The following is a 24,401-nucleotide window of genomic DNA, read 5'->3' on the forward strand; positions in this document are numbered from 1 at the left end:
CCCAACCAACCCACATACACACACACACACACACACACATATGTATATATATATATATATATATATATATATATATATATATATATATATATATATAACATACAGGGATACACGATTTCAGGTGTAATGAGCAGACTTGGTGTTTGTCTGTTAATTCCTATCATACAAATCTACGTAACTAATTTCAACGTTGGAAATTCGGGCGCAATCATCTTACGAATCCGTTTACATCGCTTACTCCACCACAACTGCTCTACCTTCATAATTTCATCAAAGAAAACGGTTTTCGGTGATCAACACTTACTGTAAGATTTCTGCTGTCGTTGTCTCGTGCTGTCAGAGTTTCCAATTCGTTGTCTTTAGGCCTGCTGGGGAGGACAGATCACAGTCAAGTAACGAAGAGGTGAGTTCTCATAGCCAGCCAGGGAAGGTGAACGCGAATATGCTGAAAAAAAGGAAGAAAAAGAAAATGGGAATGTTTACACTTGAGCCGTTCTGTTCTGTGGCCAGTGGCTATATTATACTGAGGCATGACATGACTTCTATAATATTTATAGCTTCAGTATGATTGAATATGCCTGTATACATTCATGTATATGTACATTTTTAAGGTCTGTGTTCTTAAAGAGCAATTGTAATGTGGACAGAAAGTCAACTACTGATGAATGATGACATCTAAATTTTAATATGTTATGTTCCTTACTTATCAATGTCATTTTAAAACATTTTTGTGTTAATTCTATTATCATAAAAATCAAAACAAGGGAAAGTCATAGTTCATTAATAAAGTAATTATTTGACGAAATTAGAATATGAATTTTGAGAGAGATGTATCACCCTAACCCACACTAAAGGAAAAATATTTGCACTAACTTCATTAACTTTAACTGTAAGGAACTTCGTTAGCTTTCAAAATACGGAATTTCCTTATCTTTCAAAATACGGAACTTCCTCAGCTTTCAAAATACGGAACTTCCTTAGCTTTCAAAATACGGAACTTCATTAGTTTTCAAAAATACGGCACTTCCTTAGCTTTCAAAATGCGGAACTTCCTTAGCTTACAAAACACGGAACTTCCTTAGCTTTCAAAAACACGGCACTTCCTTAGCTTTCAAAATACGGAACTTCATTAGCTTTTCCACATTATGGAGGCCACGAGAGCCTCTCCCAGTTCCTCCTTGTATAAAGACACGATCTCTTGCGTCGGTTGGACACAGAGGGATGCCAGGGAGGGCCCTCTTACCCTTGCCCCTCGTATACCTCACTTCGTCTAGAGGGGAACATCTGGTATGGTAATGTCGGGTAATGATATTCCAACTTCCTATCGCTGCCGTGAGTGGCTCTGGGCCGAAGGACGTATCAGAAGTAACCTACAGAATCCTCTACCAGAGAATGGCAGCTATGATTGAAGCAGTGATTTTTCTTTTTTCTTTTTTTTTAACATAGTTTGATAGCTCTTCTCTTTTGCTAAAGAAAAACAATGAAATACAAAGGTGCGTCAACTGAGGTATATATATATATATATATATATATATATATATATATATATATATATATATATATATATATATATATATCTTTCATACTATTCGCCATTTCCCGCGTTAGCGAGGTAGCGTTAAGAACAGTGGACTGGGCCTTTGAGGGAATATCCTCACATGGCCCCCTTCTCTGTTCCTTCTTTTCCAGGGTAGACTTTGGCGATCGGGAAAGCTCGTGATGTTTCCTTTGGCTCGCTGGACTGAAGGAGGAGGAAAAAAAAAGAGAAAAAAAAAAGCTTCAGTTGCCAAGTATTACCTGGAGACGGTGTTTTTGGCAAATGGAAATTCCTGAAGCTTATTTTTTTCCCCCTTCAGTCCTCCCCGTTTCATGCATTAGAAAAAAAATTGCCGTTTTACGATCATATTTGGGTTTGTCAGGACATATGGATGTGTCGCTCTTTGAAATCCTTGTCTCGCAAGGAAGTGGTTTTTTTTTTTAAGACACAGTTCTTTGTCTGAGTAGGAGGAGCGGAAGCAGTGGTAAGAGGAGGAGGAGGAGAAGGAGGAGGAAGCAGGAGGAGGAGGAGGAGGAGGAAGAGTAGGAAGCAGGAGGAGGAGGAGGAGGAGGAGGAAGAGTAGGAAGCAGGAGGAGGTACAAGACCGGGGAAGGACGAAGACTTAGCGACTGGTAAGCTTAACTGGTTTAGCAGAGAGCATCCGGGAGGTCAGCCACCACCTGCTTACAGAGGTCGCCATATGAAGTCTTTATTTACCATTCCTGGAACAATATTACGGACAACAGATGCTTACGTGGGAGTATTCCCGAAAGCTCCCACGGCACTGGGTTTCTCAAGGTTTCCTGAAGTCCTGTAAGTTGTTAGAGTGTTCTGAAGGTCGTAGGGGGACTTTATATACAGTCTTAAGGGGACTTTGCTGAAGTCCTTTGATATTTCTCCTTGGACTTAAGGACCTTCTACAGGTCTCGAGAACTTTTCGTAGTTCTAAGGATTTCTTCTATTTCTTAGGGTACTTTCTACATCAAATAGGGGCTTCTTAAGGTGCGATGGAGTTTCCTCATTTTTTTTTTTACAGGCCTAACTAACTTCCTCCATTCCTTGTGGACTTCGTCTAATACATATAAAGATTTTCTAGTCTTAACCCTCTTTCTTCACTTTACTGGGACTTCCTAAATTCCTCAGACATTTTCAACAACTTCTAACACTTCTCTCTGACAGACTTTCTACAATCCTCAGGGATTTTCAACACTTCATAGAGGCTTCCATGTAAAGACTGTGTCTCGTTCTATACAGAAAGATATCCTGAAGTTCAATGAAAGAAAAAAAACAGCTTTATAAAATAGGAATGGCAATAAAATCCTTGGTTAGATCATAAGAAAATAGAATTTGGATCAAGAAAAGAGGGATAGGCATGGAGACAGAGAGAGAGAGAGAGAGAGAGAGAGAGAGAGAGAGAGAGAGAGAGAGAGAGAGAGAGAGAGAGAGAGAGAGAGAGTGTGTGTGTTAGGATTAAGAAACGAAAAAAGAAAAAATAATAATAAAGTTAAAGTAACTGATGTGGAGCATGAGATGGGCTTGCAGGTAAATAGAAGGAGAGGCGAGAGATTATACAAGCACACTATTATACCAAGAAGCTCAAGGGGGGAAAATAGAAAATGTGGCTGGAGTGTTACCTGGAAAGCCAAGGTGATGGCATATGAAGTCTGGAAACGTCTTCATTGAGATCTTTCTCAGAAGAGACCATACATTTTTTTTTCTTTGTCTTCCAGGATCCCACCACTATGTTGCCTCTCGCCATTTCTTTCAGTCAACCCTGGTTTCATTTTCTTCCGAGGCGTAACCTGGAATTCAAAATTCAACATTATTTGATATTAGAGATTTCTTTTAAACACTGGAAATTATGATACTGTGGATATGAACAGAGAAAAAGTATATAACCTTAGAAATCTTAGCAATGGAGATTTTAACAATGGGATTTTCAGCAATGGAGAATTTAACAATGGAAATGTTAGCAATGGAGATTTTAACAATGGAATTTTTAGCAATGGAGATTTTAACAATGGAATTTTTAGCAATGGAGATTTTAACAATGGAAATTTTAGCTCTGCAGAATCTAATGCTGGAAATCTTAACATCAGAAATTTCAACAATGGAAATACGAACACAGGGTATATATATATATATATATATATATATATATATATATATATATATATATATATATATATATATATGGCCCAACCCACCCCCATACACATGCCTTGATTCAATCCACTGACAGCACGCCAACCCCGGTATACCACATCGCTCCAATTCACTCTATTCTTTGCCCTCCTTTCACCCTCCTGCATGTTCAGTGAAATAAGGGCAAACCCGAACTTTTAACACGGCAAGTTTGAACACCGCGGGTTTCAACATCAGAAATTCTCCTTATGTTTATATTCACACAGGTGAGGCGTGTAACGTGCTTACGACATACAAGTCATTACCAACAAGGGCCACACATCAACACTGAAACGGTGGGAATACCGGCCTTGTCACTCCCCCATGATATGCGGCACGTCAATACAATGCAAGAAAGATGAACCTCACTGTCATTCAATGTATAACATGATGTCTGAATGTATTTTTTTTTCTTTTTCTTTATTTTCTACATCACTGATATGGACAATAATAAAGGGGTTGGCACCCCCACTCTGCTATAAGGTCAAGAGGTCATCTGTGATTTAACCCGATCTAATCCCATGTGGGTGAACATCATGGTTCTCAACCTAAGTTGGCTGTACCTCACGTTTTCTTTGCCTTCGTGGTTTCTGCTGCTTGCTTTACTCTCTCTCTCTCTCTCTCTCTCTCTCTCTCTCTCTCTCTCTCTCTCTCTCTACGGGCTAAAAAGAAAACAAAAAAACATCGTCTGCACTCTCAGAATTGTCTATCAATCTAGCTATCTATCTATATACAAGGTGTGTGTGTGTGTGTGTGTGTGTGTGTGTGTGTGTGTCCCAGGGTCGAGTGTGGCCGCTGCTTCCTATAGCTGCTGTGTGGACACGAGGCCACACGAGGACTGGCCGTTATGACGTATTCCTCAATGAGAGACAGAAGCCGCAGAATTCTGCTCTTTATCCATCGTCTTATCTGCTCCATCAAATATTTCCACGCAAAGGTCCCGGGTTCGAGTCCTTGCTGTTAGAGGGCATTATGATATATATATATATATATATATATATATATATATATATATATATATATATATATATATATATATATATATATATTCCTATCAGTCCACGGGGAAAATGAAACACGATAAGTTCCCAAGTGCACTTTCGTGTAATAATCACATCATCAGGGGAGACACAAGAGAGAAATAAAAGTCAGTTGTTATATATCGAAGAGACGAAGCTACGTGCGGGGGTAGAGGGGCATGGTGGCGACGAGAATGGATGAAGACAGCACGTATGAATATGTGCATGTGTATATATGTATATGTCTCTGTATATATAGGTATGTATACGTTGAAATGTATAGGAATGTATGTGCGTGTGTGTAAGTGTATGTATATACATGTGTATGTGGGTGGGTTGGGCCATTCCTTCGTCTGTTTCCTTGCGCTACCTCGCTGACGCGGGAGACAACGACTAAGAATAATAAAATAAATAAATAAAATGTCGAAATACATAAATATGCACACATGAACGAATATCGTTTCCATGTCGAATTAGTCAACATTAGAACTCAAACACGTATGAAGATTACGTCACCGGGAAATGATTTAATACAAAATACGAACTCAAACACAGCAGTTGCCCCTGAAAATATTGGGAAAATTTCTTCGCTAATTTTCTTCGCTTCCTTAAATCACTATAAAGTCCAAATTATGTTCATTAAATTCATGTACCTCGGCCACTTGCGTTCAATCCTAGGATTTTAAAAAATATGTTTTGAAAGACGTTTTCTAGAAATCACGATTATAATCATCTTCAGAAGCTGAATATTTACCTCCACTCCTTCTGGGGCATTTCGATCCCGATTTATATTTAATGAACAAAAGTGTTGGAACTTGATGCTCCTTGCGTGGATGGTCAGTTTACGCTTTTTGAATCACCGGATTTATGAACATGTATGAAAAGCCTTACGCAATGACGCCCGTCTCCGAACGCCGTTGCTGTTCACCGGCTACATACACACTGCCTCTCGCAACCACCAAGCGGTCGTGAGTAATGTCTCACGACACATCCATTTACACAATGACACATTCGCTTCCTGACTCTCCCTTTGTATTGCTAGACTTGGCCTCACAATCCTGAATCACTATCCGTGACGAAGACGAAGCCACAGATCTATCAACGGGTTCGAACACCTCTAGCCTCCTCCGCTGGGTAGACTTAACCGCCTTTTTTTTGGCTGACGGTTGCAATGCTCTCATTTATACTTTTATATTTATATCTCTTTCAGAGGATTGGATTTCACTAATGAAAATCGTGCTTCATATACACTATACGAGTGTTTGTTTTCACAGTACCTTTTTTTTTCCTAACTTCACCGGATATTTTTCACTAATTGCTGTAACAATTCGTATTTCAGCCCGAGTCTGTTTCATAATTCATAGTTTTTTTTTGTTATATATAAACCTCTTCCAGTCTTAAGAGCTTATTCTTTTTCATCTTGTTTCACCCGTTTCACAATAGTAATTTACTTTAGAAGAGGAACTGAGACGTAAGTGAATCGAGGATAGAAATAATTCGTCATGGAATGAGTTTATAGAATTCATAAAAGGAGGGATCAAGTGACGCCATGACAGATTATATGTAATTACAGGATGAAGAAAAGAAACACATACACACACACACACACACATACAGACACACACACATACAGAAACACACACACACATACAGAAACACACACACACACACACACACACACACACACACACACACACACACACACACATACAGAAACACACACACACACACACACAGATATCCTGGGGATAGGGGAGAAAGAATACTTCCCACGTATTCCCTGCGTGTCGTAGAAGGCGACTAAAAGGGGAGGGAGCGGGGGGCTGGAAATCCTCCCCTGTTTTTTTTTTTTTCATATTTTCCAAAAGAAGGGACAGAGAAGGGGGCCAGGTGAGGATATTTCCTCAAAGGCCCAGTCCTCTGTTCTTAACGCTACCTCGCTAATGCGGGAAATGGCGAATAGTTTGAAAGAAAAGATATATATATATATATTATATAAATATATATATATATATATATATATAAATTCATATATAAATATATCCCCCTCACCTGCGTTCTATGAGCACAGACATCAAAATGGAGTTCAAAGAACATGTGTTTTCAGCAGAACCTGGCAACCCCCCCCCCCTGTTAAACCCCCCCTCCCCCCAACCGGGATAAGAGCGGGTAAACACGGGTCGGTCTCCGCGGTGGAGCCTTACACGACAGCGGACCACACTGGACCAGATAGCCAGCTGGTGGTGGTTTCCACCACCAGCTGGGGAAGGGGGAGGTGTGACGGGGGCTGGAGTGTAAAATGGAGGGGTAGGAGGGAAGGTGAGGTGAGGAGGAGGAGGCATAGAGGGAGGGAGGGAGGGGAAAATCGAGAGATTGAAGTGGAGTTGAAGTGGTGGGTGGAAGAGGTGGAGGGAGGGGGAGGGAGCGCGCGGCAACGCAGTTGACTCTATGCTGATAAAAAAAAAACAGGTTGAGATTTAAATCACTAACTGAACGCTGGGAGGGAAATGGATTTATTTATTCTTTGTGTGTGTGTGTGTGTGTGTGTGTGTGTTAATACCCAACCCTTCATAAGTGGTCGTAGAATCCAAGTGTGCTTTAAGGTACACTCCTCAATATCCCCTCGTGCTGTGTCCGAGGGAAAGGGGAGGTGGGTGTGAGCATATGGTCTTCAGCAACGACAGACACACGAATCCTCTTTTATCTCCATTCATTTCAACCTCCTAAACACGACAGTAGTACTACCACTTACCCTTAGGCACGACGGTACGACCTTTGGGCACGACACCACACGCGCACGGCTCTTCAAAGATGGCCTGGCCTTTGACATAAACCCCTTAGAACAAGTCAGGTCAAAGGGGATCACCAACTCCGAATGACATCAAAACACCACAGATCATTACACCCATGGCGTCGCCGCTCAAAATGGGCGCATTTGATTCACTTTTATGTGTATGAGTACTGCTTTCCCCCTCCCCCTCCCTAACCCCCAAAAAACCATTAAAATGATTAAGAATGTGTGCATTCTGCTAACGTGAATTTTCCCGCCACCCACCAGTCATTTTTAGGATATTTTCACAGTCATCCGGCACCAAAATGTAAATTCAGTCTGGCCTGTGTTGTATATATATCTTTTTTTTCACGGTCACCAGGCACCGGGAGACTGGCTTGTGTTTACTTGTATTTCCTCACAGTCACCAGGCACCGGGAAATATATAGTACCTCTCTCTCTCTCTCTGTCTCTCTTGCTCGCTCAAGATGGCCATTAAGATGTATGTATCGGCGGTCGCAAATCTAATCCGGTCGGGTCGTCGATCGAAAACGCATCCATCTGACGGCAACTGATCCCAATACAAACAAAGGATAGATTACGTGACGCCCATAAAGCCATATTGGCTTCCGCGCCTGATGGGAGGCGATAGTTTTCAGCTCCGGGCCTCCCCGCCGCTCTGCCTGCCACTCTGGCGCTGAACCGTATTTGTTCAGTGGATCACAGGTACCCTGGCGGCGGCGACCGTACCTCCCCCCCAGTCGCATAACGTTTGAAAACGGGGAAAAAAAAATTGAATCTTTCGACCAAATTCGAGGAGGATCGCCCTCACGCTTGGCCGGGTTACGCTAACTCGAACCTCCAGCAAAGCCTTAATGAAATTTCAAGTCGCCAAATTACGTTACACAGAGACCAAGCGAGCCAGAGATTGACTTAGGGAGTTAGTTCAAGTTCCGGAAAGAAACATTAGCGGGTAACTCGGGCATCTTGAAGACCACTAAGATAAAGATAATTTTTCCCGGGGACGAAGCGAACCCCAAGTGTTATTTTCCCGGCGTGCGACCCTGGGCTCAACGTGGTTAGGTGGATGGCGGAACTGGTGTGTGTGTGTGTGTGTGTGTGTGTGTGTGTGCGCGCACTTGAGGCTATTGAACTAAACGGATGAAAAGAATCGGAACATATTACTACACTCCTTAAGTTCCTCCCTCCCTCCCTCTCCAAGAAATGGTTCTGTACGTGAGGACAATCCATGGGTTCCTTCTAATACGATAAGACTACACACACACACACACACACAGGACCTGTGGCTATGTGGTTTATATGTAATGTAAAACGACAGTGTCTTTCACTGCATTCACCGTAGGGTCCTTTCTTTCACGATTTTCAGCAGGTCACTGCTGAGGAGGAAGGCAGACGATGACCCACCTTTGAACCACCTGAGGGATGAGGGACACGATGGCACGTAGTGTTGTCCCCCACCCGGCAACTTATGACGGAGAAACGCCTTTAAGACCTCAACGTTTATCACGTTATTGACGATATTTGTGAAGGTAAGACACACACAAAACACACACACACACACACACACACACAAGATCAACACACCACATCTTCGAAGGATCAAAAGATATCTTTACGTACTCTTATGATCGACCCATACCTCAGCATCTGGAGGGACCTAACTTAAACCCCCCCAAAAAAAAGAGGAAGTTAGCAGTGATGGTAAATTTATAACTATCCAACCTGTAGTTCACTCACCTGACACTCGAAATAACTTGTCTCGACTGAAATCACTGTACGAGATGAAGACAACAGGGTGATGGAGGAATCCTAAACTTCTTCGCCATCCATCATGTCCTTCCCTAACCCTCCTTCCTCTTCTTATTCTCCCATACTGTATCCTCCTATTCCCCTTCGTCGCCTAACCTCACCCTCACCTTCTCCTCCATTCCCTTATATCCCTTCCTCCGTCGTCCTCGTCTACTCCTCTCCCTTCTATATGCTCTCATTCGCCTCTCGTTGCAGTTCAGCGGTGCCGGCGTCCCTCACCGCGAAACAAAGTTATCTTGAACCGACCAGCAAGGTCTCTCTCTCTCTCTCTCTCTCTCTCTCTCTCTCTCAACCTACAACAGCAAAACAACAACCCACATTCGCTCCTCTCCCCCCTCTTTCCACTCCATATATCACTACCTAACTATATCCGTCACTCACCACTCCACAAACACACACACACACACACACCACATCCACACACACACGCCACCACTAGCCAGCCAGCCATATCTCACGAAGCTACAGGGGTAGACATACTTGTAGAGGCCTTTTGAAGTCCACTCCAGATAACGTATCTCTCCTCCCTTTCCCTCCCCCTCCCTCTCGTACCCTCGTCGCACGCTACCCAGTCGCTGACCTACAGTACCTCAATGTAGCAGGCATGGAGGAGGGGGCTGAGAGAGAGCCCCTCGCAGTGTTACCGAGTGGCGCTGTTTTGGGAAACACCGTCGTCAGAAGAGACCAGGGATCGATGTATCAAGTTCCTCCTCTGACCTACAGTTGGCCAGGTCAAATCAAATGGTTGATGGAGGGTGTTAACCACGACAACACCTCCGGTAACGACCGTGCCTACAACACGGTAACTACCGTGTTGTAACTACGACAGGGGTAACGAAGCGTTAAGGGCCTTAAGGGGAGAAGTTTACGTCAACTTAAAGACGACCTGCCTCCCCCTAGTGAGAATAATGGGTATGGCTGTAATGAGGTAAAGATGGTGATGGTTCTTAAGGGTGTTTTACCATACGTTCCCTTAAAAGATAATTTACCTTACTGGTCTTTATGTGTCTTTAAGAGTGCTTTACCTTAATGGTCTTTACGTATCCCTCAGTGATTTATCACAGTGGTCACTACGTATATTTAAGGGTGGTTTACTTCAGTGGTCCTAATGTCTCTTTACAGGTTGATGTGTCAGTCTATTCAACAGTGGTTCTTTAAGTGGGGTTAACAATCGTTAACCCGTGACTGAGGGTCAAGAGCAATGTGTTTTGTGTGTGTGTGTGTGTGTGTGTGTGTGTGATCAAAGCGTTGTGACTGTGTTAATAACATCCTGAGCTGTGATCTCTGCACCCTTCATGTAATCCTAGCACCCTCAGCGTGATCTCAGCACCCTTCATGTGATCCCAGCACCCTCAGCGTGATCTCAGTACCCTTCATGTCATCCCAGCACCCTCAGCGGCGTGATCTCAGCACCCTTCATGTGATCCTAGCACCCTCAGCGTGATCTCAGCACCCTTCATGTGATCCTAGCACCCTTCATGTGATCTCAGCACCCTTCATGTGATCCCAGCACCCTCAGCGTGATCTCAGCACCCTTCATGTGATCCTAGCACCCTTCATGTGATCTCAGCACCCTTCATGTGATCCCAGCACCCTCAGCGTGATCTCAGCACCCTTCATGTGATCCCAGCACCCTCAGCGTGATCTCAGCACCCTTCATGTGATCCCAGCACCCTCAGCGTGATCTCAGCACCCTTCATGTGATCCCAGCACCCTCAGCGTGATCTCAGCACCCTTCATGTGATCCTAGCACCCTCAGCGTGATCTCAGCACCCTTAATGTGATCTCAGAATTCTCGCTCTGACCTTCGCATCTCGGCTTTGATCACAGCATCCCCGGGGCTGTGTGATCAGAGGAGAGACGCAGGAGGGAGGGGGATATCCGTCTTGGAAGATGTAACCCGTGGGGAAGCGGCACTGGAGCTGAGGCGTGACATTAATGTTTTAAAAGGTCGTGTGTGTGTGTGTGTGTGGCATTTGCATACACCCCCTCACTCCCTCCCTCCTCCCCTCTTCCCTTCCTTCACCCGGCTGCGTCTGACGAGGGGAAGGCGGTCGAAGTATCAAGGCGCGTCGGCAAGCCTCGCCAGAGAAGCCGAGGGTGGGTTAGGAAAGGCGTCGAATGAGAGAGAGAGAGAGAGAGAGAGAGAGAGAGAGAGAGAGAGAGAGAGAGAGAGAGAGAACATCTTCAGCACAGAAGTCTCGCGTTCGGTTGTGTATCCATCCATAACACAGTTGTTCTTCTTCACCATCTTCCCATGTAACACGATCCATCAGCCACCTCTTGAATGTGTTCTTCACCTCCCTCCCGTCTTCTGTGATCCACAAACAACTTCTTGAATGTGTTCTTCACCTCTTTCTCATGTTCTGTGATCCACAAACAACCTCCTGAATGTGTTCTTCACCTCCTTCCAGTGTTCTATGATCTCCTGTCTCCCGCTGAGTTAAGCAGCACCTTCCCTTCCCATTAACCTCTCTCTCTCTCTCTCTCTCTCTCTCTCTCTCTCTCTCTCTCTCTCTCTCTCTCTCTCATCGTTCTCCTATCTCTGCCCACCTTTGTTGCACAGACTGTGTTATCTGTGATCTTTACTAAGACAACGGAGTTCCTCATATCTCTTTACGTCTCCCGGTAAGAAAAGTTAGACTCTCTCTCTCTCTCTCTCTCTCTCTCTCTCTCTCTCTCTCTCTCTCTCTCTCTCTCTCTCTCTCTCGTTATCATGTACCACAAGCACAAAGAAACTTCCTCATTTGCCGCTCAAGGAAAGATGAGAGACTAAATATTTGGCTCTGGACACTGAGAAAAATGATTCATCAACACAGTAATGAAGAGGAAGAGGAGGAGGGAAAGAGACAGCGAGAATTGTCACCAGTAGCACGAAACACCTCGAGAAGAAGAAGAAGAAGAAGAAGAAGAAGAAGAAGAAGAAGAAGGATGAGTGATGTGGTATAGAGGGGGCGGCGAGACGTTCTGTCATTGGACTGAACCAGTGCATATGAAGCTGTCAGGGGACAGACACCCACCACAAGGTGTGTGGGACTTGGTCGAGGAACTATGGTTTCGGTGCCTTATACACCTAGAGCTAGTGTGAGGATACGAGGCGGTGGCTTAGTCTATTCTTGGCGCTATCTCGCTTCGCATGTTTACCAAATGGCGTCCTAGCTTCGTCTCTTCGATGCATATCAACTGACTGTTATAATCCTCTCTTGTGTCTCCCCTGATGATGTGATTATTGCACGAAAATGCACTTGGGAACTTATCATGTTTCACATTCCCCGTGTACTCATAGGAATGATATATATATATATATATATATATATATATATATATATATATATATATATATATATATATATATATATATATATATATTATATGATAAGTACCTAGACAAGAGGCATGTGAGAAGAGGAACTAGGTATGGTAAAACACCTGCCCTCACTTCAGGCGTGGCTCACACGCGCCCCGTATACACACACACATCTTGACCGACTGGCCACGGAAACACGTCACCATACCAACATTTCACACATGTCATGTCTTACAGAACTATGGAACATAATCTTCCCCAGATAATGTAACACAGAAGAGGAAAATAATGTCCCTTGCCCCTCGAACGAGGCCATTTGATCCCACCCCCCCTCGAACGAGGCCATTTGATCCCACCCCCCCTCGAACGAGGACATTTGATCCCACCCCCCTCGAACGAGGCCATTTGATCCCACCCCCCTCGAACGAGGCCATTTGATCCCACCCCCCTCGAACGAGGACATTTGATCCTACCCCCCTCGAACGAGGACATTTGATCCCACCCCCCCTCGAACGAGGACATTTGATCCCACCCCCCTCGAACGAGGCCATTTGATCCCACCCCCCTCGAACGAGGACATTTGATCCCACCCCCTCGAACGAGGCCATTTGATCCCACCCCCCTCGAACGAGGACATTTGATCCCACCCCCCTCGAACGAGGCCATTTGATCCCACCCCCCTCGAACGAGGACATTTGATCCCACCCCCCTCGAACGAGGACATTTGATCCCACCCCCCTCGAACGAGGCCATTTGATCCCACCCTCCCTCGAACGAGGCCATTTGATCCCACCCCCCTCGAACGAGGACATTTGATCCCACCCCCCTCGAACGAGGACATTTGATCCCACCCCCCTCGAACGAGGACATTTGATCCCACCCCCCTCGAACGAGGACATTTGATCCCACCCCCCTCGAACGAGGACATTTGATCCCACCCCCCTCGAACGAGGCCATTTGATCCCACCCCCCTCGAACGAGGACATTTGATCCCACCCCCCTCGAACGAGGACATTTGATCCCACCCCCCTCGAACGAGGACATTTGATCCCACCCCCCTCGAACGAGGCCATTTGATCCCACCCCCCCTCGAACGAGGACATTTGATCCCACCCCCCTCGAACGAGGACATTTGATCCCACCCCCCCTCGAACGAGGCCATTTGATCCCACCCCCCCTCGAACGAGGACATTTGATCCCCCTCCCCCCCAAAGAAAACCCCATCAAATCATCGTTCATAATATATACGAGTCTGGCCGACTATATTGGGGTCTGTCAAGCAATGGTTTGCTTTATAATACTGACGAGTGTGTTTTTTTTCTTTTAATTTTCTATGTTCACAAGTATCATTAATTTAGATCCAATTACGACTTACTGATAGGAGTTTGAAACTTTAATGTTCTATACTTAGTTTCACGTCATATTATATATATATATATATATATATATATATATATATATATATATATATATATATATATATATATGACGTGAAACTAAGTATAGAACATTAAAGTTTCAAACTCCTTCTAATATAATTATAATTAATATTAAGTATGTAATTAAGCACTTAATTTTACAAAATGCAGTGTTTCGACTCGACATCATTAATCACCATGTAGAATACCACATATTCCCAGATTTTCATTAAAATCTGAAGAAGTTAAAAATCGGAGCAAAATATTTTCCATCCAAAATATTGGATTTTTCTTGATTTTCTGAAAAAATAGATTATCCTGAAAATTTCAGTATAAATGCTTTTACGTCTTCTGAATAAAAATCTGTGGTCAAAACCTTAAAATTCGTGTAATTAGCCGAGTAATTAGTATTCTAATATAATTATAATTAATATTGTGTAATTAAGCGCTTAATTTTACGATATGCAGTCTTTTGACTCGATATCCTTAATCACCATATAGAATACCACGTATTCTCAGATTTTCATTAAAATCTGAAGAAGTTGAAAATCGGAGCAAAATATTATCCAAGGCTATAGCCTTGGATTTTTCTTGATTTTTTGAAAAAAGAGATTATCCTGAAAATTTAAGCATAAATGCTTTTACGTCTTTTGCATAAGAATGTGAGGTCAAAACCCTAAAATTCGTGTAATTACTAGAGCAATTAGTATTCTAATATAATCATAATTAATATCAAGTATGTAATTAAGCGCTTAATTTTACGAAATGCAGTTTTTCGACTCGATATCTTTAATCACCATGTAGAATACCATATATTTCCAGATTTTCATTAAAATCTGAAGAAGTTGAAAATCGGAGCAAAATATTTTTGATTTTTTGAAAAAATAGATTATCCTGAAAATTTCAGCATAAATGCTTTACGTCTTTTGAATAAGAATCTGTGGTCAAAACCTTAAAATTTGTGTAATTAGTGGAGTAATTAGTATTTTAATATAATTATAATTAACATTCAGTATATAATTAAGCGCTTAATTTTACGATATGCAGTCTTTTGACTCGATATCCTTAATCACCATCTAGAATACCACGTATTCCCAGATTTTCATTAAAATCTGAAGAAATTGAAAATCTGAGGAAAATATTTGGATTTTTATTGATTTTTTGAAAAAATAGATTATCCTGAAAATTTCAGCATAAATGCTTTTACGTCTTTTGCATAAGAATGTGAGGTCAAAACCCTAAAATTCGTGTAATTACTAGAGTAATTAGTATTCTAATATAATTATAATTAATATTAAGTATGTAATTAAGCGCTTAATTTTACGAAATGCAGTTTTTCGACTCGATATCTTTAATCACCATGTAGAATACCATATATTCCCAGATTTTCATTAAAATCTGAAGAAGTTGAAAATCGGAGCAAAATATTATCCAAGGCTATAGCCTTGGATTTTTCTTGATTTTTTGAAAAAAGAGATTATCCTGAAAATTTAAGCATAAATGCTTTTACGTCTTTTGCATAAGAATGTGAGGTCAAAACCCTAAAATTCGTGTAATTACTAGAGCAATTAGTATTCTAATATAATCATAATTAATATTAAGTATGTAATTAAGCGCTTAATTTTACGAAATGCAGTTTTTCGACTCGATATCTTTAATCACCATGTAGAATACCATATATTTCCAGATTTTCATTAAAATCTGAAGAAGTTGAAAATCGGAGCAATATTATCCAAGGCTATAGCCTTGGATTTTATTGATTTTTTGAAAAAATAGATTATCCTGAAAATTTCAGCATAAATGCTTTTACGTCTTTTGAATAAGAATCTGTGGTCAAAACCTTAAAATTTGTGTAATTAGTGGAGTAATTAGTATTTTAATATAATTATAATTAACATTCAGTATATAATTAAGCGCTTAATTTTACGATATGCAGTCTTTTGACTCGATATCCTTAATCACCACCTAGAATACCACGTATTCCCAGATTTTCATTAAAATCTGAAGAAATTGAAAATCTGAGGAAAATATTATCCAATATTATTGATTTTTTGAAAAAATAGATTATCCTGAAAATTTCAGCATAAATGCTTTTACGTCTTTTGAATAAGAATCTGTGGTCAAAACCTTAAAATTTGTGTAATTAGTGGAGTAATTAGTATTTTAATATAATTATAATTAACATTCAGTATATAATTAAGCGCTTAATTTTACGATATGCAGTCTTTTGACTCGATATCCTTAATCACCATCTAGAATACCACGTATTCCCAGATTTTCATTAAAATCTGAAGAAATTGAAAATCTGAGGAAAATTTTTATTGATTTTTTGAAAAAATAGATTATCCTGAAAATTTCAGCATAAATGCTTTTACGTCTTTTGCATAAGAATGTGAGGTCAAAACCCTAAAATTCGTGTAATTACTAGAGTAATTAGTATTCTAATATAATTATAATTAATATTAAGTATGTAATTAAGCGCTTAATTTTACGAAATGCAGTTTTTCGACTCGATATCTTTAATCACCATGTAGAATACCATATATTCCCAGATTTTCATTAAAATCTGAAGAAGCTGAAAATCGGAGCAAAATATTATCCAAGGCTATAGCCTTGGATTTTTCTTGATTTTTTGAAAAAAGAGATTATCCTGAAAATTTAAGAATAAATTCTTTTACGTCTTTTGCATAAGAATGTGAGGTCAAAACCCTAAAATTCGTGTAATTACTAGAGCAATTAATTAGTATTCTAATATAATCATAATTAATATTAAGTATGTAATTAAGCGCTTAATTTTACGAAATGCAGTTTTTCGACTCGATATCTTTAATCACCATGTAGAATACCATATATTTCCAGATTTTCATTAAAATCTGAAGAAGTTGAAAATCTTGATTTTTTGAAAAAATAGATTATCCTGAAAATTTCAGCATAAATGCTTTTACGTCTTTTGAATAAGAATCTGTGGTCAAAACCTTAAAATTTGTGTAATTAGTGGAGTAATTAGTATTTTAATATAATTATAATTAACATTCAGTATATAATTAAGCGCTTAATTTTACGATATGCAGTCTTTTGACTCGATATCCTTAATCACCATCTAGAATACCACGTATTCCCAGATTTTCATTAAAATCTGAAGAAATTGAAAATCTGAGGAAAATATTATCCAAGGCTATAGCCTTGGATTTTTATTGATTTTTTGAAAAAATAGATTATCCTGAAAATTTCAGCATAAATGCTTTTACGTCTTTTGCATAAGAATGTGAGGTCAAAACCCTAAAATTCGTGTAATTACTAGAGTAATTAGTATTCTAATATAATTATAATTAATATTAAGTATGTAATTAAGCGCTTAATTTTACGAAATGCAGTTTTTCGACTCGATATCTTTAATCACCATGTAGAATACCATATATTCCCAGATTTTCATTAAAATCTGAAGAAGTTGAAAATCGGAGCAAAATATTATCCAAGGCTATAGCCTTGGATTTTTCTTGATTTTTTGAAAAAAGAGATTATCCTGAAAATTTAAGCATAAATGCTTTTACGTCTTTTGCATAAGAATGTGAGGTCAAAACCCTAAAATTCGTGTAATTACTAGAGCAATTAATTAGTATTCTAATATAATCATAATTAATATTAAGTATGTAATTAAGCGCTTAATTTTACGAAATGCAGTTTTTCGACTCGATATCTTTAATCACCATGTAGAATACCATATATTTCCAGATTTTCATTAAAATCTGAAGAAGTTGAAAATCGGAGCAAAATATTTTTATTGATTTTTTGAAAAAATAGATTATCCTGAAAATTTCAGCATAAATGCTTTTACGTCTTTTGAATAAGAATCTGTGGTCAAAACCTTAAAATTTGTGTAATTAGTGGAGTAATTAGTATTTTAATATAATTATAATTAACATTCAGTATATAATTAAGCGCTTAATTTTACGATATGCAGTCTTTTGACTCGATATCCTTAATCACCATCTAGAATACCACGTATTCCCAGATTTTCATTAAAATCTGAAGAAATTGAAAATCTGAGGAAAATATTATCCAAGGCTATAGCCTTGGATTTTTATTGATTTTTTGAAAAAATAGATTATCCTGAAAATTTCAGCATAAATGCTTTTACGTCTTTTGCATAAGAATGTGAGGTCAAAACCCTAAAATTCGTGTAATTACTAGAGTAATTAGTATTCTAATATAATTATAATTAATATTAAGTATGTAATTAAGCGCTTAATTTTACGAAATGCAGTTTTTCGACTCGATATCTTTAATCACCATGTAGAATACCATATATTCCCAGATTTTCATTAAAATCTGAAGAAGTTGAAAATCGGAGCAAAATATTATCCAAGGCTATAGCCTTGGATTTTTCTTGATTTTTTGAAAAAAGAGATTATCCTGAAAATTTAAGCATAAATGCTTTTACGTCTTTTGCATAAGAATGTGAGGTCAAAACCCTAAAATTCGTGTAATTACTAGAGCAATAATTAGTATTCTAATATAATCATAATTAATATTAAGTATGTAATTAAGCGCTTAATTTTACGAAATGCAGTTTTTCGACTCGATATCTTTAATCACCATGTAGAATACCATATATTTCCAGATTTTCATTAAAATCTGAAGAAGTTGAAAATCGGAGCAAAATATTTTTATTGATTTTTTGAAAAAATAGATTATCCTGAAAATTTCAGCATAAATGCTTTTACGTCTTTTGAATAAGAATCTGTGGTCAAAACCTTAAAATTTGTGTAATTAGTGGAGTAATTAGTATTTTAATATAATTATAATTAACATTCAGTATATAATTAAGCGCTTAATTTTACGATATGCAGTCTTTTGACTCGATATCCTTAATCACCATCTAGAATACCACGTATTCCCAGATTTTCATTAAAATCTGAAGAAATTGAAAATCTGAGGAAAATATTATCCAAGGCTATAGCCTTGGATTTTTATTGATTTTTTGAAAAAATAGATTATCCTGAAAATTTCAGCATAAATGCTTTTACGTCTTTTGCATAAGAATGTGAGGTCAAAACCCTAAAATTCGTGTAATTACTAGAGTAATTAGTATTCTAATATAATTATAATTAATATTAAGTATGTAATTAAGCGCTTAATTTTACGAAATGCAGTTTTTCGACTCGATATCTTTAATCACCATGTAGAATACCATATATTCCCAGATTTTCATTAAAATCTGAAGAAGTTGAAAATCGGAGCAAAATATTATCCAAGGCTATAGCCTTGGATTTTTCTTGATTTTTTGAAAAAAGAGATTATCCTGAAAATTTAAGCATAAATGCTTTTACGTCTTTTGCATAAGAATGTGAGGTCAAAACCCTAAAATTCGTGTAATTACTAGAGCAATAATTAGTATTCTAATATAATCATAATTAATATTAAGTATGTAATTAAGCGCTTAATTTTACGAAATGCAGTTTTTCGACTCGATATCTTTAATCACCATGTAGAATACCATATATTTCCAGATTTTCATTAAAATCTGAAGAAGTTGAAAATCGGAGCAAAATATCTTGATTTATTGATTTTTTGAAAAAATAGATTATCCTGAAAATTTCAGCATAAATGCTTTTACGTCTTTTGAATAAGAATCTGTGGTCAAAACCTTAAAATTTGTGTAATTAGTGGAGTAATTAGTATTTTAATATAATTATAATTAACATTCAGTATATAATTAAGCGCTTAATTTTACGATATGCAGTCTTTTGACTCGATATCCTTAATCACCATCTAGAATACCACGTATTCCCAGATTTTCATTAAAATCTGAAGAAATTGAAAATCTGAGGAAAATATTATCCAAGGCTATAGCCTTGGATTTTTATTGATTTTTTGAAAAAATAGATTATCCTGAAAATTTCAGCATAAATGCTTTTACGTCTTTTGAATAAGAATCTGTGGTCAAAACCTTAAAATTTGTGTAATTAGTGGAGTAATTAGTATTTTAATATAATTATAATTAACATTCAGTATATAATTAAGCGCTTAATTTTACGATATGCAGTCTTTTGACTCGATATCCTTAATCACCATCTAGAATACCACGTATTCCCAGATTTTCATTAAAATCTGAAGAAATTGAAAATCTGAGGAAAATATTATCCAAGGCTATAGCCTTGGATTTTATTGATTTTTTGAAAAAATAGATTATCCTGAAAATTTCAGCATAAATGCTTTTACGTCTTTTGCATAAGAATGTGAGGTCAAAACCCTAAAATTCGTGTAATTACTAGAGTAATTAGTATTCTAATATAATTATAATTAATATTAAGTATGTAATTAAGCGCTTAATTTTACGAAATGCAGTTTTTCGACTCGATATCTTTAATCACCATGTAGAATACCATATATTCCCAGATTTTCATTAAAATCTGAAGAAGTTGAAAATCGGAGCAAAATATTATCCAAGGCTATAGCCTTGGATTTTTCTTGATTTTTTGAAAAAAGAGATTATCCTGAAAATTTAAGCATAAATGCTTTTACGTCTTTTGCATAAGAATGTGAGGTCAAAACCCTAAAATTCGTGTAATTACTAGAGCATTAATTAGTATTCTAATATAATCATAATTAATATTAAGTATGTAATTAAGCGCTTAATTTTACGAAATGCAGTTTTTCGACTCGATATCTTTAATCACCATGTAGAATACCATATATTTCCAGATTTTCATTAAAATCTGAAGAAGTTGAAAATCGGAGCAAAATCAGCTACTTGATTTATTGATTTTTTGAAAAAATAGATTATCCTGAAAATTTCAGCATAAATGCTTTTACGTCTTTTGAATAAGAATCTGTGGTCAAAACCTTAAATTTGTGTAATTAGTGGAGTAATTAGTATTTTAATATAATTATAATTAACATTCAGTATATAATTAAGCGCTTAATTTTACGATATGCAGTCTTTTGACTCGATATCCTTAATCACCATCTAGAATACCACGTATTCCCAGATTTTCATTAAAATCTGAAGAAATTGAAAATCTGAGGAAAATATTATCCAAGGCTATAGCCTTGGATTTTTATTGATTTTTTGAAAAAATAGATTATCCTGAAAATTTCAGCATAAATGCTTTTACGTCTTTTGAATAAGAATCTGTGGTCAAAACCTTAAAATTTGTGTAATTAGTGGAGTAATTAGTATTTTAATATAATTATAATTAACATTCAGTATATAATTAAGCGCTTAATTTTACGATATGCAGTCTTTTGACTCGATATCCTTAATCACCATCTAGAATACCACGTATTCCCAGATTTTCATTAAAATCTGAAGAAATTGAAAATCTGAGGAAAATATTATCCAAGGCTATAGCCTTGGATTTTTATTGATTTTTTGAAAAAATAGATTATCCTGAAAATTTCAGCATAAATGCTTTTACGTCTTTTGCATAAGAATGTGAGGTCAAAACCCTAAAATTCGTGTAATTACTAGAGTAATTAGTATTCTAATATAATTATAATTAATATTAAGTATGTAATTAAGCGCTTAATTTTACGAAATGCAGTTTTTCGACTCGATATCTTTAATCACCATGTAGAATACCATATATTCCCAGATTTTCATTAAAATCTGAAGAAGTTGAAAATCGGAGCAAAATATTATCCAAGGCTATAGCCTTGGATTTTTCTTGATTTTTTGAAAAAAGAGATTATCCTGAAAATTTAAGCATAAATGCTTTTACGTCTTTTGCATAAGAATGTGAGGTCAAAACCCTAAAATTCGTGTAATTACTAGAGCTAATTAGTATTCTAATATAATCATAATTAATATTAAGTATGTAATTAAGCGCTTAATTTTACGAAATGCAGTTTTTCGACTCGATATCTTTAATCACCATGTAGAATACCATATATTTCCAGATTTTCATTAAAATCTGAAGAAGTTGAAAATCGGAGCAAAATATTATCCAAGGCTATAGCCTTGGATTTTATTGATTTTTTGAAAAAATAGATTATCCTGAAAATTTCAGCATAAATGCTTTTACGTCTTTTGAATAAGAATCTGTGGTCAAAACCTTAAAATTTGTGTAATTAGTGGAGTAATTAGTATTTTAATATAATTATAATTAACATTCAGTATATAATTAAGCGCTTAATTTTACGATATGCAGTCTTTTGACTCGATATCCTTAATCACCATCTAGAATACCACGTATTCCCAGATTTTCATTAAAATCTGAAGAAATTGAAAATCTGAGGAAAATATTATCCAAGGCTATAGCCTTGGATTTTTATTGATTTTTTGAAAAAATAGATTATCCTGAAAATTTCAGCATAAATGCTTTTACGTCTTTTGCATAAGAATGTGAGGTCAAAACCCTAAAATTCGTGTAATTACTAGAGTAATTAGTATTCTAATATAATTATAATTAATATTAAGTATGTAATTAAGCGCTTAATTTTACGAAATGCAGTTTTTCGACTCGATATCTTTAATCACCATGTAGAATACCATATATTCCCAGATTTTCATTAAAATCTGAAGAAGTTGAAAATCGGAGCAAAATATTATCCAAGGCTATAGCCTTGGATTTTTCTTGATTTTTTGAAAAAAGAGATTATCCTGAAAATTTAAGCATAAATGCTTTTACGTCTTTTGCATAAGAATGTGAGGTCAAAACCCTAAAATTCGTGTAATTACTAGAGCAATATTAGTATTCTAATATAATCATAATTAATATTAAGTATGTAATTAAGCGCTTAAATTTACGAAATGCAGTTTTTCGACTCGATATCTTTAATCACCATGTAGAATACCATATATTTCCAGATTTTCATTAAAATCTGAAGAAGTTGAAAATCTGAGCAAAATATCCAAGGCTATAGCCTTGGATTTTTATTGAAAAAATAGATTATCCTGAAAATTTCAGCATAAATGCTTTTACGTCTTTTGAATAAGAATCTGTGGTCAAAACCTTAAAATTTGTGTAATTAGTGGAGTAATTAGTATTTTAATATAATTATAATTAACATTCAGTATATAATTAAGCGCTTAATTTTACGATATGCAGTCTTTTGACTCGATATCCTTAATCACCATCTAGAATACCACGTATTCCCAGATTTTCATTAAAATCTGAAGAAATTGAAAATCTGAGGAAAATATTATCCAAGGCTATAGCCTTGGATTTTTATTGATTTTTTGAAAAAATAGATTATCCTGAAAATTTCAGCATAAATGCTTTTACGTCTTTTGCATAAGAATGTGAGGTCAAAACCCTAAAATTCGTGTAATTACTAGAGTAATTAGTATTCTAATATAATTATAATTAATATTAAGTATGTAATTAAGCGCTTAATTTTACGAAATGCAGTTTTTCGACTCGATATCTTTAATCACCATGTAGAATACCATATATTCCCAGATTTTCATTAAAATCTGAAGAAGTTGAAAATCGGAGCAAAATATTATCCAAGGCTATAGCCTTGGATTTTTATTGATTTTTTGAAAAAATAGATTATCCTGAAAATTTCAGCATAAATGCTTTTACGTCTTTTGCATAAGAATGTGAGGTCAAAACCTTAAAATTCGTGTAATTACTAGAGTAATTAGTATTCTAATATAATTATAATTAATATTAAGTATGTAATTAAGCGCTTAATTTTACGAAATGCAGTTTTTCGACTCGATATCCTTAATCACCATGTAGAATACCATATATTCCCAGATTTTCATTAAAATCTGAAGAAGTTGAAAATCGGAGCAAAATATTATCCAAGGCTATAGCCTTGGATTTTTATTGATTTTTTGAAAAAATAGATTATCCTGAAAATTTCAGCATAAATGCTTTTACGTCTTTTGCATAAGAATGTGAGGTCAAAACCCTAAAATTCGTGTAATTACTAGAGTAATTAGTATTCTAATATAATTATAATTAATATTAAGTATGTAATTAAGCGCTTAATTTTACGATATGCAGTCTTTTCGACTCGATATCTTAATCACCATGTAGAATACCATATATTCCCAGATTTTCATTAAAATCTGAAGAAGTTGAAAATCGGAGCAAAATATTATCCAAGGCTATAGCCTTGGATTTTTATTGATTTTTTGAAAAAATAGATTATCCTGAAAATTTCAGCATAAATGCTTTTACGTCTTTTGCATAAGAATGTGAGGTCAAAACCCTAAAATTCGTGTAATTACTAGAGTAATTAGTATTCTAATATAATTATAATTAATATTAAGTATGTAATTAAGCGCTTAATTTTACGAAATGCAGTTTTTCGACTCGATATCTTTAATCACCATGTAGAATACCATATATTTCCAGATTTTCATTAAAATCTGAAG

General features: G+C 37.0%; 1 long non-coding RNA gene across 1 annotated transcript in view; it reads right to left on the minus strand.

Annotated features, from left to right (window-relative positions):
- Window positions 1–310: 310 nt before the first annotated feature.
- The window catches only part of LOC139753849 (uncharacterized), a 427,945-nt gene continuing 403,854 nt past the window's right edge, over window positions 311–24,401 (minus strand). Inside the window, exons 4-5 of the long non-coding RNA XR_011713779.1 lie at window positions 3,172–3,339; window positions 311–445 (exon numbers count right to left, since the gene is read on the minus strand). This is a non-coding gene — a long non-coding RNA (uncharacterized lncRNA). The remainder of the gene's footprint in view (window positions 446–3,171; window positions 3,340–24,401) is intronic.

This window comes from Panulirus ornatus, chromosome 15 (genome assembly GCF_036320965.1).
Source record: "Panulirus ornatus isolate Po-2019 chromosome 15, ASM3632096v1, whole genome shotgun sequence".
NCBI classification, from domain to species: Eukaryota; Metazoa; Arthropoda; class Malacostraca; order Decapoda; family Palinuridae; genus Panulirus; species Panulirus ornatus.